Here is a 13378-nt window from a genome sequence, read left to right as displayed (position 1 = left end):
CAGGTCAACCTGCAAGTGAAATAAAAAAAGCAACGGGAACGGAGTCGTGACGTCACACAAAGACACTACGAAGCGTCCGATCAGATTACTCATGTTAAATCCGCGCATTGCTATGAAGAAGATATCATAAATAATAATTTCCCCAAATTTATTCATAAAGTTTTTGATAGCCTGATTGATTTAACAACATTAATTTTGCAATTTTTCTTCTTTTTTGCAGTTTTCTGGCTCATCTTCTTAAAACCAATAGTTCCATTTCGTTCTGCGGTTATTAATTCAAATATTGGCCCATGTTCTGATTGCTATTGACAATCTGTTAAAAAGTTGTTTTCCCCTGGCTAGAGCACAGAAGTTGCCACTTCAAAAGTGTAAGGAAAGTAGCCATTGATGTTTACCCAAAGTCCAGTCTGTGTCTTCTCCTGCTTTATGACCACCGACAGCTGCCCGTCAAGCAGCCGGGTGGGGGTCATGGAGGGGCGGGAACCGTCCACTGAGGAGCCCGCGACACCGAGGTGAACGCCGGGTCCGTCGTTGCTGAGCTGACATGAAACGTAGCTAGAGAGACGAGAAAGCATCTCCTGCCTCTGAGGGACGTGGATCTCCAGTGAGAAAATGGAGATGTTGGAGCTGGACCCTCAGACAAACACAACGTGAAAGCTGACACGTGATGGACACAAACATCGTGGGACAAGCGGACAGCACACACCCCCTCTTCACGTTCTTCTACCTCAACCCAGCTGTAGAGAAATAAGACCGCCAAGATAGGAGGAGAAGGATCTTATGTTGGAAGTCTACTGCTTATCTCCAATCTTGACGTCTATAACCGTCAATGGCACTAAATGAGTTTAAAAAAATCCTTAGATATCTGCGAGGTCATTTAGCGCAAACGACATCACCTTGACCATCGCGTTTGGAACCGTGGCGTGTTGAGGAGAAAACGCGGAAGCCGAGCGGCAGGAATCCACACGCATCCTTCAAGAGAAGACGCGGGTCAAACAGTTGAAATCAATGAAAAGTGACAAGCCACTGAAAGGTGGACGGATAAACAGCTTCAGGCAACGATGGGCGTTTGTTTGCTGCTTTCACAAGGCCTGGCAATCTACACGAGAACCGCAGATGCATTGCTAGCTAGCTAACGGCATTGCTAGCTAGCTAGTATACGCCATTGCTAGCTAGCTAACCGCGACTGTGCCGGTTTTCAGTCTTTCTACGTCTTCAGATATTATCTTCAAACAGGTCAAGTGAATTAAGAAACACATATCGTCAAAGGATGCAAATTAGGTTTGGCCGTAGTTCAAACTGCGGACAAAACAAAGTTGATGCCGAGACAGACGCGTGTGGTAATATCGAGCGACACGTGCTTTTGTCCCACCTGCCTGAAACAATAAGCGAGCACGAGCTAAGCGAAAGAGACTCCACACTCCAAAACAAGGGTGCAAGAAAGATGTCAAGTCCAATTCTTCACTCCAAATTTTGGGTTTGCGATGGCGTCGAGTTGCCAACACCTTTTATTGTCGCTGCTGATTGTGGGCCGGTTTTGATCCAGCGGCCACACCTGCGGGCGCCATCGATCGTGTCACCAGACGCTTCCTCCACTTCCTTCGACTCACGTCTGTCTTTCTCGTATTCATCGCAATTCACAGCGGTCGCCTCGTGGCGCTTTCCCAAAGCCAAACAATGGCGCCGTCCAGAAAGAGAGAGTCGAGTTAAATGGATGTGTGTCACAGATAACCATCGTCTCTCTTCTCTGAATGTTGTCTCGCTCCCCTTGGCCAAAAGCACTGAGTCAGACACAAACGCGGCCGACTGAGACCAAAGTTGTCATCGCACAATGACAGAAATCAATAGAGCCCGCCGACGCCATCGCTGTAATCGGCGGTCGGAGCTGCAAAGGAGGCAGCGAGACATAAAAACGCCGGGGAGGTCAAAGAAGGGGAAATTTGATGAATGGATCATACACTCAAATTCACTTCAATTTAGTTTTGAAAGACAAAATTTAGGTTTGGGCGTGTATCGGTACTGGATTGAATTATTTCATCAAAAATTTTATCATTGCAATAATAGCCAATGAAGGAAAAACTGAAAGTAACTGACGGTGCTTTTTTAGCATCGTAGCTGCTCACAGCTAATATATTAGCTGCTCAACATTGACTTCATCTGTTGGCTCTCATACAAAAAAGTCGAGCAGAGTAAAGAAGGACGGAGTGAAACGGAGAAGAAAGGAAGGACAGGAAAGAAGCAGGTTGAGGTTGTGTGGGAGGGCGATGCTCCACTGGCTGGCTGACAAACAGACGCTCCCTCCAGAGTCAGGCGGATGAGAGGGGGGAGGAAAGGGAGGTAGGAGGGGGGGGGGGGGTGACGTGGCCAGTCAACCCCGGCACCCTCAAACAGCCTCCACCACGTAGCAGAAAATCTATGCCCGCTCTCTTAGTATTCCTCTCGTTTCTTCCAAAGGCTCTCCGGATGCCGCCGGCCGGTGGGCTTAGACAAGTTGCTCTGCTAGCGAGGTCCTGACCAGCCACGTGTGATGCTAGCGGGGGCCCCCGCCTCCCGTCCTTCTCATGGCCGCTCTGAGCTGACAGGATGCTCAGAGCGCTCGGCCCCTTGAAAACCTTCATCGGGAACCGAAATGGACGCACCATTCGTCCAATTTCCCACAAGGAGCAGCTCAACAGGAGCAATGTCGCATTTCTAATCCTGACAAAATAGCGTGCCATCGTTGAGCAGCACGGGCACAAAAAGGTCTTGTCGTTTTGTATTGTTTTTAGGAGCAATATTGCTATTAAATACACATTTGTCAGCCTTAGCCGTTGAGCTTAATGCTAGCAAACGCCAGGCTAACGTAGCAAAACGACAGGCTAACGTAGCAGCGATGCGATGGTGAAACAAAAGATATTTAAACACATTTAGGCAGATAATATAACAATATTTACATGAACATATGCTTTCTGAAGAGGTATGACCCTATATAGGGTGTCAAACTCATTTTTGTCGTGAACCACATCGTAGTCGTAGTTACCTTCGGACGGCCATTTTGAATGTCAACGGCTACAACGCAAACTGATGAATAACTAGTTTTGAATTCTGTGACTTGTAAAAACAAATATTTTAAAAAGATGAATGATAATAAAAATTAGGTACAGAGACCCAAAAAAAATCTACTTAAGTACTGCAACAATTTAGCATTTGTACGTAATTACATCTCAAATTGTCGTCTGCCACAATGCCAGCACGATTGTCTTTCTAATCTCCAGCATGACTGCTAAATCCCAAACAAACAAAGGCTTGTTGTTGTCTTCTTCCCAAGTAACGCTGTCACCTTGAGCCCGCCTCGTCATGCCCGAGCACACGGGAAAGGTCACGGCTCGTAGTCATGTCGTGAGCTGTCACTCTTCCCTCCCGTCGCGTTCGACTCTGTCAGACGTTTCGCTCCTCGCCTTCCGATCAAAGATGCGATCCTCTGCCGACTTTGAAGGTTAAGAGTGAAGAAAAGCCATCCTGGTGTCTGAACATTATCTGACGCGCAGATGCGAAGACAGAGCCAGGAGCGATAAGCCCAAATCGGGACGGGTCTGCCGCCGTTCCAAAAGGATCCCACGGCTAATTGCTCATCGCTTCTGCTAGCTGAGGACAAACTGGACTCCATACCGATACCTCAAAATCACACTTCAGTTTAGGATTGTACAGTATTTGTCAAACGTGATTAGCATAAATTTCATTCAGTTCTGTGAATACCCATGTGTACACCTGATTTTTTCGTTTTGTTTTACATGAAAGAATGGGCACACGCACCATTTCACAAAAATAATCACAACACAGGCCATTTCCAACGTATCCCATTCATGTGTGGGAATATGATGCAATCATACGCCGATGCTTGAAAAAAAAAGAGAAGAAAAGAGGCGCTAAACACAGATGTGGCACTTGCCGAGGAGAAACTTGAATCACCTCACATCAATTATTCATGATCAGGGGCCTGGCGGGATGATTTCTAAAATGCCCCCCTACCCCCACTTCAGTCCTGTATGAATTATTCAGACTGCATTTACACAAAGAACTCCATCTCCGATACCTGATCAGTCAGTCAGAAACATTATGCAACAGAGAATGTCAGGAGGAATTGAAGGAATGCGTCTCCCGGTGTTTGCGGTATAAAACAAAGCCCTCAAGGAACGTCAAGTAATAATGAAGAGTGCGGGGAAAAAAAAGTTTGGGCCAAACTTGATTGCAGCCCGTGTTTCCACTTGCTCTGGATAAAAAGTAGAAAATGACACACCAAAGTAGAAAGGTGCCTTGAATTTCAAGATGGCTATAAAGATGATCCTGTCATGCGAAAAGCAAACGACAAAAATGTCCTACACTGACATGTTGAGGACATCACTCACACATTGGATCTTGTTTTCATATTCGACACGTCTGTTTTGCTCGCCGGATGGACACTCCTTTGGTGGGCGTTTCATTTGCTCCCATCTGCTTGTGTCTCCGTCAGGCTCCTCACCTCAATATGTGGAAGCTTTCACCGTAACCTCATTTGCTCTGACTCATGATCAGGTTAGATGTGCCTGTTTGCCGTGGGCTTGTCCGAATCACACTCGCTCACTGCGAGATGAACAGCCATACCTGGGAGGAACGACGCCATTGTTGTCTTCTGTGGAGGTCTTTCTAGGACAAGCCCGAGGAGTCACTCCCAGCACAAGGTCAAAGTAGGCAGAGAGAGATGAGAAAGGGTGGTGCGCCAAGTCAAAGGTAGATAAATAGACAAGCAGGAAATGAGAAAGTGTAATTCTCACTCAGCACTATTTATCGTGGCGGTGTGGACGGCCGGCGACCATAACTCACCAAACAATCACACTCTATAACTCACAGGGATCTTTCATGTCCTCCCTTGGGCGCTCTGGTCACGCATTCCCATGATTCACGACAACGCGCTAACTCGTAGCAGCTTTCGTAATGCCGATATTTTCAGGTGTGAACAGAGCCAACTCGGTTTCCGGCCGTGTCAATGACGTGATGTAATCCGTTTCCAACATGGCGTCGCGCATTAAATACAGTGATCCCTCGCTACTTCGCGTTTCGTTTATCGCGGCTTAACCACATCGCGAATTTTTTTCCAAATTAAAAAAACTTTTAAAAGTCAAAATAAAACTTCTAAATTGAGGAAACACGTGTCTAACCTTTGGGACAATGTAGTATTGCTCCAAATGTTCGTTTACATTCCTTTAGAATCGCTAATTAGCATCTTTCCGCTAACTCGTTAGCCTGCCCAGTGCATCTTGTTGGTGACCGTACTTCGCGGATTTCACTTATTGTGGGTGGTTTTTGGAACCAATTATCCGCGATCAACGAGGGATTACTGTATTCTAGCAAACACAAGAGTAGACACAATGGGACCACCAGATCAGACCAGACCAGACCAGACCAGACCAGACCAGTCCAGACCAGACCAGACCAGACCAGACCACAGTCTCTTTGAATCTTGGATGTACAACTAGTTCAACAAAACCTCATCAGCCATAGAGTCTCCTGGAGATCGGCTCACTTGATCCCGACTGACACAATCTGGTTGCCATGGCAACCGGCGTCTCATCGCCGGTGTTGTGCTCGATTTGGTTCCCCCGTGAGATTTTGTTCCCCCTGCCGCGGGAGCGCGCACAGCTTGTTTGGAAAGCGAAAAACCGATGCCGTACGGCGTCGTACGGCGTCAGCACTATGTTGTTTTCAATAAAAACATGAAGAACTCACGTTTGCGTCAGTCAATTTTAATTTTTATAAGGGATTATTGTCATTTGATGTCTTTAAATTCATCCGCGTTCTGCCATTGAAGCGGGGTGCATTCAAAGACCAGTCGTAAAGACGGAACACTCACTCACTTCACCAAAAAGCAAGGATATAATTACGTGAGCTCTTTGCATAAACCTCGATGCAAAGAAACTCCTCCTTTTGGGTACCGTTACATGCTACAAGGAGTATATATTACAAAGGAGACTTTATTCTTAATTGTAATCATCATTCATCCATCCATTTTATTACTCAGGTATTTTCAAAGCAAATTAATATTGTTGCATTTATTAATTTGCTTTAAAATGACAGCGCAATATAATTAAAAGCTGACACTCTAGCAATGTCAAACGTGTTAGTTTAAGAAAAAGCCAAGATTGTGATCAAATCTTTCATAACGACAATGATTTGAGTGAATTGATTTGAATGAATAATTGAGAAGACATTTCAGTTCTGAAGGCTCCTTTTGTCCCAAGCAAAGTGAAAGGTGGTGGGATAAAAATTGTAACAGGAACGCTATAAAAAATGTCAAGCCGTGAATATTTGTGCCCCCCTCCCATTTTGAGAACGGTGAGTCCTGGACATCGACTGGCTTTTTTTCTGTCTTCCTGGGGGTCTGCTCAGGTAGTGTGGCAAATTTGAACAAGTTCCCTCATTCCTGGCCCAAGTTACAGGGGGGGAACAAATCCTCACGGGTGCCCCGTGAGGATATGTCCCCCCCCCTTATTTTGAGAACGGTGAGTCCTAGACTCCAGCTGATTTTTTTCTGTCTTCCTGGGGGTCTGTTCAGGTAGTGTGGCAAATTTGAACAGGTTCCCTCATTCCTGGCCCAAGTTACAGGGGGGGAACAAATCCTCACGGGTGCCCCGTGAGGATATGTTCCCCCCCCTTATTTTGAGAACGGTGAGTCCTAGACTCCAGCTGTTTTTTTTCTGTCTTCCTGGGGGTCTGCTCAGGTAGTGTGGCAAATTTGAACAAGTTCCCTCATTCCTGGCCCAAGTTACAGGGGGGGAACAAATCCTCACGGGTGCCCCGTGAGGATATGTTCCCCCCCCTTATTTTGAGAACGGTGAGTCCTAGACTCCAGCTGTTTTTTTTCTGTCTTCCTGGGGGTCTGCTCAGGTAGTGTGGCAAATTTGAACAAGTTCCCTCATTCCTGGCCCAAGTTACAGGGGGGGAACAAATCCTCACGGGTGCCCCGTGAGGATATGTTCCCCCCCCTTATTTTGAGAACGGTGAGTCCTAGACTCCAGCTGTTTTTTTTCTGTCTTCCTGGGGGTCTGCTCAGGTAGTGTGGCAAATTTGAACAAGTTCCCTCATTCCTGGCCCAAGTTACAGGGGGGGAACAAATCCTCACGGGTGCCCCGTGAGGATATGTTCCCCCCCCTTATTTTGAGAACGGTGAGTCCTAGACTCCAGCTGTTTTTTTTCTGTCTTCCTGGGGGTCTGCTCAGGTAGTGTGGCAAATTTGAACAAGTTCCCTCATTCCTGGCCCAAGTTACAGGGGGGGAACAAATCCTCACGGGTGCCCCGTGAGGATATGTTCCCCCCCCTTATTTTGAGAACGGTGAGTCCTAGACTCCAGCTGATTTTTTTCTGTCTTCCTGGGGGTCTGCTCAGGTAGTGTGGCAAATTTGAACAAGTTCCCTCATTCCTGGCCCAAGTTACAGGGGGGGAACATATCCTCACGGGTGGCCCGTGAGGATATGTTCCCCCCCCTTATTTTGAGAACGGTGAGTCCTAGACTCCAGCTGTTTTTTTTCTGTCTTCCTGGGGGTCTGCTCAGGTAGTGTGGCAAATTTGAACAAGTTCCCTCATTCCTGGCCCAAGTTACAGGGGGGGAACAAATCCTCACGGGTGCCCCGTGAGGATATGTTCCCCCCCCTTATTTTGAGAACGGTGAGTCCTAGACTCCAGCTGATTTTTTTCTGTCTTCCTGGGGGTCTGCTCAGGTAGTGTGGCAAATTTGAACAAGTTCCCTCATTCCTGGCCCAAGTTACAGGGGGGGAACAAATCCTCACGGGTGCCCCGTGAGGATATGTTCCCCCCCCTTATTTTGAGAACGGTGAGTCCTAGACTCCAGCTGTTTTTTTTCTGTCTTCCTGGGGGTCTGCTCAGGTAGTGTGGCAAATTTGAACAAGTTCCCTCATTCCTGGCCCAAGTTACAGGAGGGGAACAAATCCTCACGGGTGCCCCGTGAGGATATGTTCCCCCCCCTTATTTTGAGAACGGTGAGTCCTAGACTCCAGCTGATTTTTTTCTGTCTTCCTGGGGGTCTGCTCAGGTAGTGTGGCAAATTTGAACAAGTTCCCTCATTCCTGGCCCAAGTTACAGGGGGGGAACAAATCCTCACGGGTGCCCCGTGAGGATATGTTCCCCCCCCTTATTTTGAGAACGGTGAGTCCTAGACTCCAGCTGATTTTTTTCTGTCTTCCTGGGGGTCTGCTCAGGTAGTGTGGCAAATTTGAACAGGTTCCCTCATTCCTGGCCCAAGTTACAGGGGGGGAACAAATCCTCACGGGTGCCCCGTGAGGATATGTTCCCCCCCCTTATTTTGAGAACGGTGAGTCCTAGACTCCAGCTGATTTTTTTCTGTCTTCCTGGGGGTCTGCTCAGGTAGTGTGGCAAATCTGAACAGGTTCCCTCATTCCTAGCCCAAGTTACAGGGGGGAAACATATCCTCAGCTGTTTTTTTTCTGATGATTTGTGCAGTGATACTGTTATTAATGCACTTTATCAACGTCTTTGGCCTTATTTGGGTCAAACAACTTTGACAACTTCAATAATTTCAATAAAATGTGTAAAGAACAAAATTAATGCCAATTGAGTTATGCCAGTTATAATGTCTTAGTAAAGTTGTTGGTCCACTAATTGGCCCGACAACAATATTAAGATATTTAACTTCTTAACTTCATTGATAATTTTGCAATATATAATTCAATAAACAGTACTAATACAGACAGACCTTGAGTCTGTAGCCCAAGTTACAGGGGGGGAAACATATCCTCACGGGTGCCCTGTGAGAATATGTTCCCCCCCATTTAAAACGGTGTAAATGTAAATAAATTATTAATATTAAGAAATATATTGAATGACACATGCGTTGTAAATTATTGTAAATGTGCTGCATTGTATGATCTTGCTTTTTTCTTTGTTTACCAGATTCAGTGTGACGAGTGTTGCAGGTGGTTCCATCTTTTATGTGTCGGGGAGCCTTCAACCAAAGGCTGTTTTTTGTGTACAGCATGTAAAGAAAATAAATGCTAAATATTTGAACCTTGCTTGAAGACCATTTTGCTTTTTTTTTATTAATATTTTTTATTTTTTTATTTCATTATTTAAAAAAATATATTTTTTTTTCTTAATAAAGTTTAAAGTCATTATTTTTATGTATGTTATATGATAAAGAAACAAAGTTGTTTGACCCAAATAAGGCCAAAGACGTTGATAAAGTGCATTAATAACAGTATCACTGCACAAATCATCAGAAAAAAAACAGCTGAGGATATGTTCCCCCCCTGTAACTTGGGCTAGGAATGAGGGAACCTGTTCAGATTTGCCACACTACCTGAGCAGACCCCCAGGAAGACAGAAAAAAATCAGCTGGAGTCTAGGACTCACCGTTCTCAAAATAAGGGGGGGGAACATATCCTCACGGGTGCCCCGTGAGGATTTGTTCCCCCCCTGTAACTTGGGCCAGGAATGAGGGAACCTGTTCAAATTTGCCACACTACCTGAGCAGACCCCCAGGAAGACAGAAAAAAAACAGCTGGAGTTTAGGACTCACCGTTCTCAAAATAAGGGGGGGGAACATATCCTCACGGGCCACCCGTGAGGATATGTTCCCCCCCTGTAACTTGGGCTAGGAATGAGGGAACCTGTTCAAATTTGCCACACTACCTGAGCAGACCCCCAGGAAGACAGAAAAAAAACAGCTGGAGTCTAGGACTCACCGTTCTCAAAATAAGGGGGGGGAACATATCCTCACGGGCCACCCGTGAGGATATGTTCCCCCCCTGTAACTTAGGCTAGGAATGAGGGAACCTGTTCAAATTTGCCACACTACCTGAGCAGACCCCCAGGAAGACAGAAAAAAAACAGCTGGAGTCTAGGACTCACCGTTCTCAAAATAAGGGGGGGGAACATATCCTCACGGGCCACCCGTGAGGATATGTTCCCCCCCTGTAACTTGGGCCAGGAATGAGGGAACCTGTTCAAATTTGCCACACTACCTGAGCAGACCCCCAGGAAGACAGAAAAAAAGCCAGTCGATGTCCAGGACTCACCGTTCTCAAAATGGGAGGGGGCACAAATATTCACGCCTTGACATTTTTTATAGCGTTCCTGTTACAATTTTTATCCCACCACCTTTCACTTTGCTTGGGACAAAAGGAGCCTTCAGAACTGAAATTTCTTCTCAATTATTCATTCAAATCAATTCACTCAAATCATTGTCGTTATGAAAGTGTTGGATTCTGTCCACAATTTAGGGAGCGCGTTATCTGCGCCTCACGGCAAAAGCCTTTGCCAATCACCTGTTATTCAATTTACTCACTGCGTGCTCGTTTGATTTCTTCAGATTTAGGAAAATGCAAAGACACTGAAGCAGAAATTAGACTTAGACCGATTGGTTGAGTTCAATCACAATTCTTGTTCAAAAAGCTCTGTTTTCAGGAAAGTGCAATACAGCGCTGGGCCCTTCAAGAGCGGAAAGTCTCCATTCAGAAAAGGCAAAGTCCAAGGTTGTTAGATCAGTTTTATATTCAGTAGCACATTGTGGGCTGGGATTGATGGGCGATGAGTCTTCGGGATGGGGCAAGTTCGAAGGAGAGTCTGCTTCCATGGGAGTGGTGCTGGTTATGGGCGATTCGGTGTGTTGGTGGGGGGCTGTTGGTGTGTGTGTGTGGAGGGGGCTGTTGTCTTCCATCCCGTCTCTCGGCCTTGGCGATCATCTTTGGCCGAGTTCTCGGGTGGCTCCTTCTGGCACCCACTGGTTTTATCTCCACGTGACCTTCCTGTGAACATTCTTCTCCAATCTTGGACATACACTGTCGTACCGCATTCAACCGTATCTTTTCTTTGTTAGGCAAACTATTTCCCTCTGTGCAGAGCGTTCAGTAGTAATCAAAAACTGGCGTCTAGCATTAGTCAAAACATAAGATACAATCAAGTACTGAACGGTCAAGACGACTCTGGCCGTGTCCATGATTCACAGAAAAAACATCAGGCATGCATTCCACAGTTCCTTAAGGGTCATTGAGCTATTTAGGCAATATATCAAAAGTCATTTGTTATTTCAAAGTCCTCAGAAATATATATATCAGATCATAAAGTTATAAAAACCTTTCTCATCACCACTTATCAAAAATGTCTAGTTATGTCTTCTTTATTGATTTGGTGTGTAGGTATAATTATATGCTTCAAATGTTTCTTTTATTTATTTAATATGTGAATATACTTGTCTGCTTATGTACTTTATTCAATGAGGTTTGAGCATATCTGTTTTTGTAGCGAGGCAGGACTTTTTGTATTTCGACCTCATTCCTTCAAAAGATTTGATCACAAAACGTGTGTGGCTTTTTCTTAAATGAACACGTTTGACATTGCTAGAGTGTCAGCTTTTAATTATATTGCGCTGTCATTTTAAAGCAAATTAATAAATGCAACAATATTAATTTGCTTTGAAAATACCTGAGTAATAAAATGGATGGATGAATGATGATTACAATTAAGAATAAAGTCTCCTTTGTAATATATACTCCTTGTAGCATGTAACGGTACCCAAAAGGAGGAGTTTCTTTGCATCGAGGTTTATGCAAAGAGCTCACGTAATTATATCGTTGCTTTTTGGTGAAGTGAGTGAGTGTTCCGTCTTTACGACTGGTCTTTGAATGCTTCAATGGCAGAACGCGGATGAATTTAAAGACATCAAATGAGAATAATCCTTTATAAAAATTAAAATTGACTGACGCAAACGTGAATTCTTCATGTTTTTATTGAAAACAACATAGTGCTGACGCCGTACGACGCCGTACGGCATCGGTTTTTCGCTTTCCAAACAGGGCGTGCGCGCTCCCGCGGCAGGGGGAACAAAATCTCACGGGGGAACCAAATCGAGCACAACACCTGCTAGTCCATTCATTCTCGTCTTGTTGCTGTCAGAGGAGCAGCGTGCGTGCACGTGCACGCGTCTGATGACTGCGCCTCTGCTTTGCACGTCTCCATATCACAACGTGTGTGAGCGCAAATTGATTTGGACGGCTCCTTCATGTCTTCGGACTTAATACACTTTTCGACATGAGTATTCTCTGCCGTACTTGTTCCTGCTTCGTGTCATTCCTCCCTTTTGTCGGATCCCCCGTGCAGCGGGTGCGCGCGCACGTCAAAACGGGGACTTAACTCAAAAGTCATTGTTTGCTTGCGTTCCGTTTTATGACACCATTTATTCAACACCGATTATTTTCCCTCCCCCGCGCGCGGCTCTCTGCTTTGTCCGCGCCCAATCGGGGACGGCAAATAAGTGGTCATGGAAGTGAGCGGAGGGAGCAAGAAGGGGGAACCGGCCGACATCTTTCTGTCATCACTTTAGAAGGTTGCGACCCCAAAGCACGCTGGCGCAGAGCAGCTAAATTATTCAAGCTGTGTCTCAAACGCGCCCCCCTCTCCCGAGGAGACAGACGGGCCTGTGATTGCTATGAGCGCAGCGAGTGACATTTGCTCATGAAAATCCCCCGAAAAAAAAAACCCACAACACAAAGTACCGTGCTTACTTTCGACTTAGAGGTCGTTTGAAAAGTCGACATTTTGAAAGTGCGTCATGATCGCGCAAAACTTTCTGAGATCAGCAGCACGCCCGATTACGAATCACACTCGCGTCTACACAACCCAAGTCATTTGCAAACCACAGCAAACGTGCTGAAGGGATGCAAGGACTTGAATGGCCCGGGAACACCTCGTGATTTGCTACCATCACACACGATGAAGTTTTTAACTCATGCGTTTGAGGCAAATGTTGCTGTAAAACTAATCTGCGCAGTAAGTGCGCAGTACGTGCGGCAGCTTGAGATCAGGGCGAAGGAATGAGAGAATCCATCGCTCCGCTGAACCATCTCCGAGTTGGAGGAAGCAATGTCGGCGAAGGAGGTGAGCGCAGCTCAAGCATGGGAGGGAGCGCGCAGAGGGTGGAGCGCTGGACGGATGACAAATTGTGATTAATAAACGTGCTTGAGGACGTGGAGGCTTGTTATTAATCGAGAGAATTGCAGTGGCCGTGCAACTCAATCCAAACAGCGCCACTCTGCATCAAGCCCCGTAATCAGAACTTAATAGAACAGCGCAGTGCCTCTTGCATGCGCTGCTTACAAATGCGCACTTAGTGCATGTGCGCACTTGCTTTCATCTTCACTTGTGTCTCCAGTAAATGAAAAGCGTCCTCTCGAGTTATTCATTTGATTCTATTGAATCTTTATTTCCCATGTGAGAACGGATTGTCATTTGCAACGCAAACCTGTCAGCAGATAAAGTGGAACAACGCACAATAAATACGAACATAAATTGTGTGAGGCAAGCTAGAGGTACACAAAACAACAACAATGGTATT

Source organism: Syngnathus floridae, chromosome 2 (genome assembly GCF_059516105.1).
Source record: "Syngnathus floridae isolate MCC-2025c chromosome 2, RoL_Sflo_1.0, whole genome shotgun sequence".
In the NCBI taxonomy this organism is placed as follows: Eukaryota; Metazoa; Chordata; class Actinopteri; order Syngnathiformes; family Syngnathidae; genus Syngnathus; species Syngnathus floridae.
Note: the sequence above shows the minus strand (reverse complement) of the source record.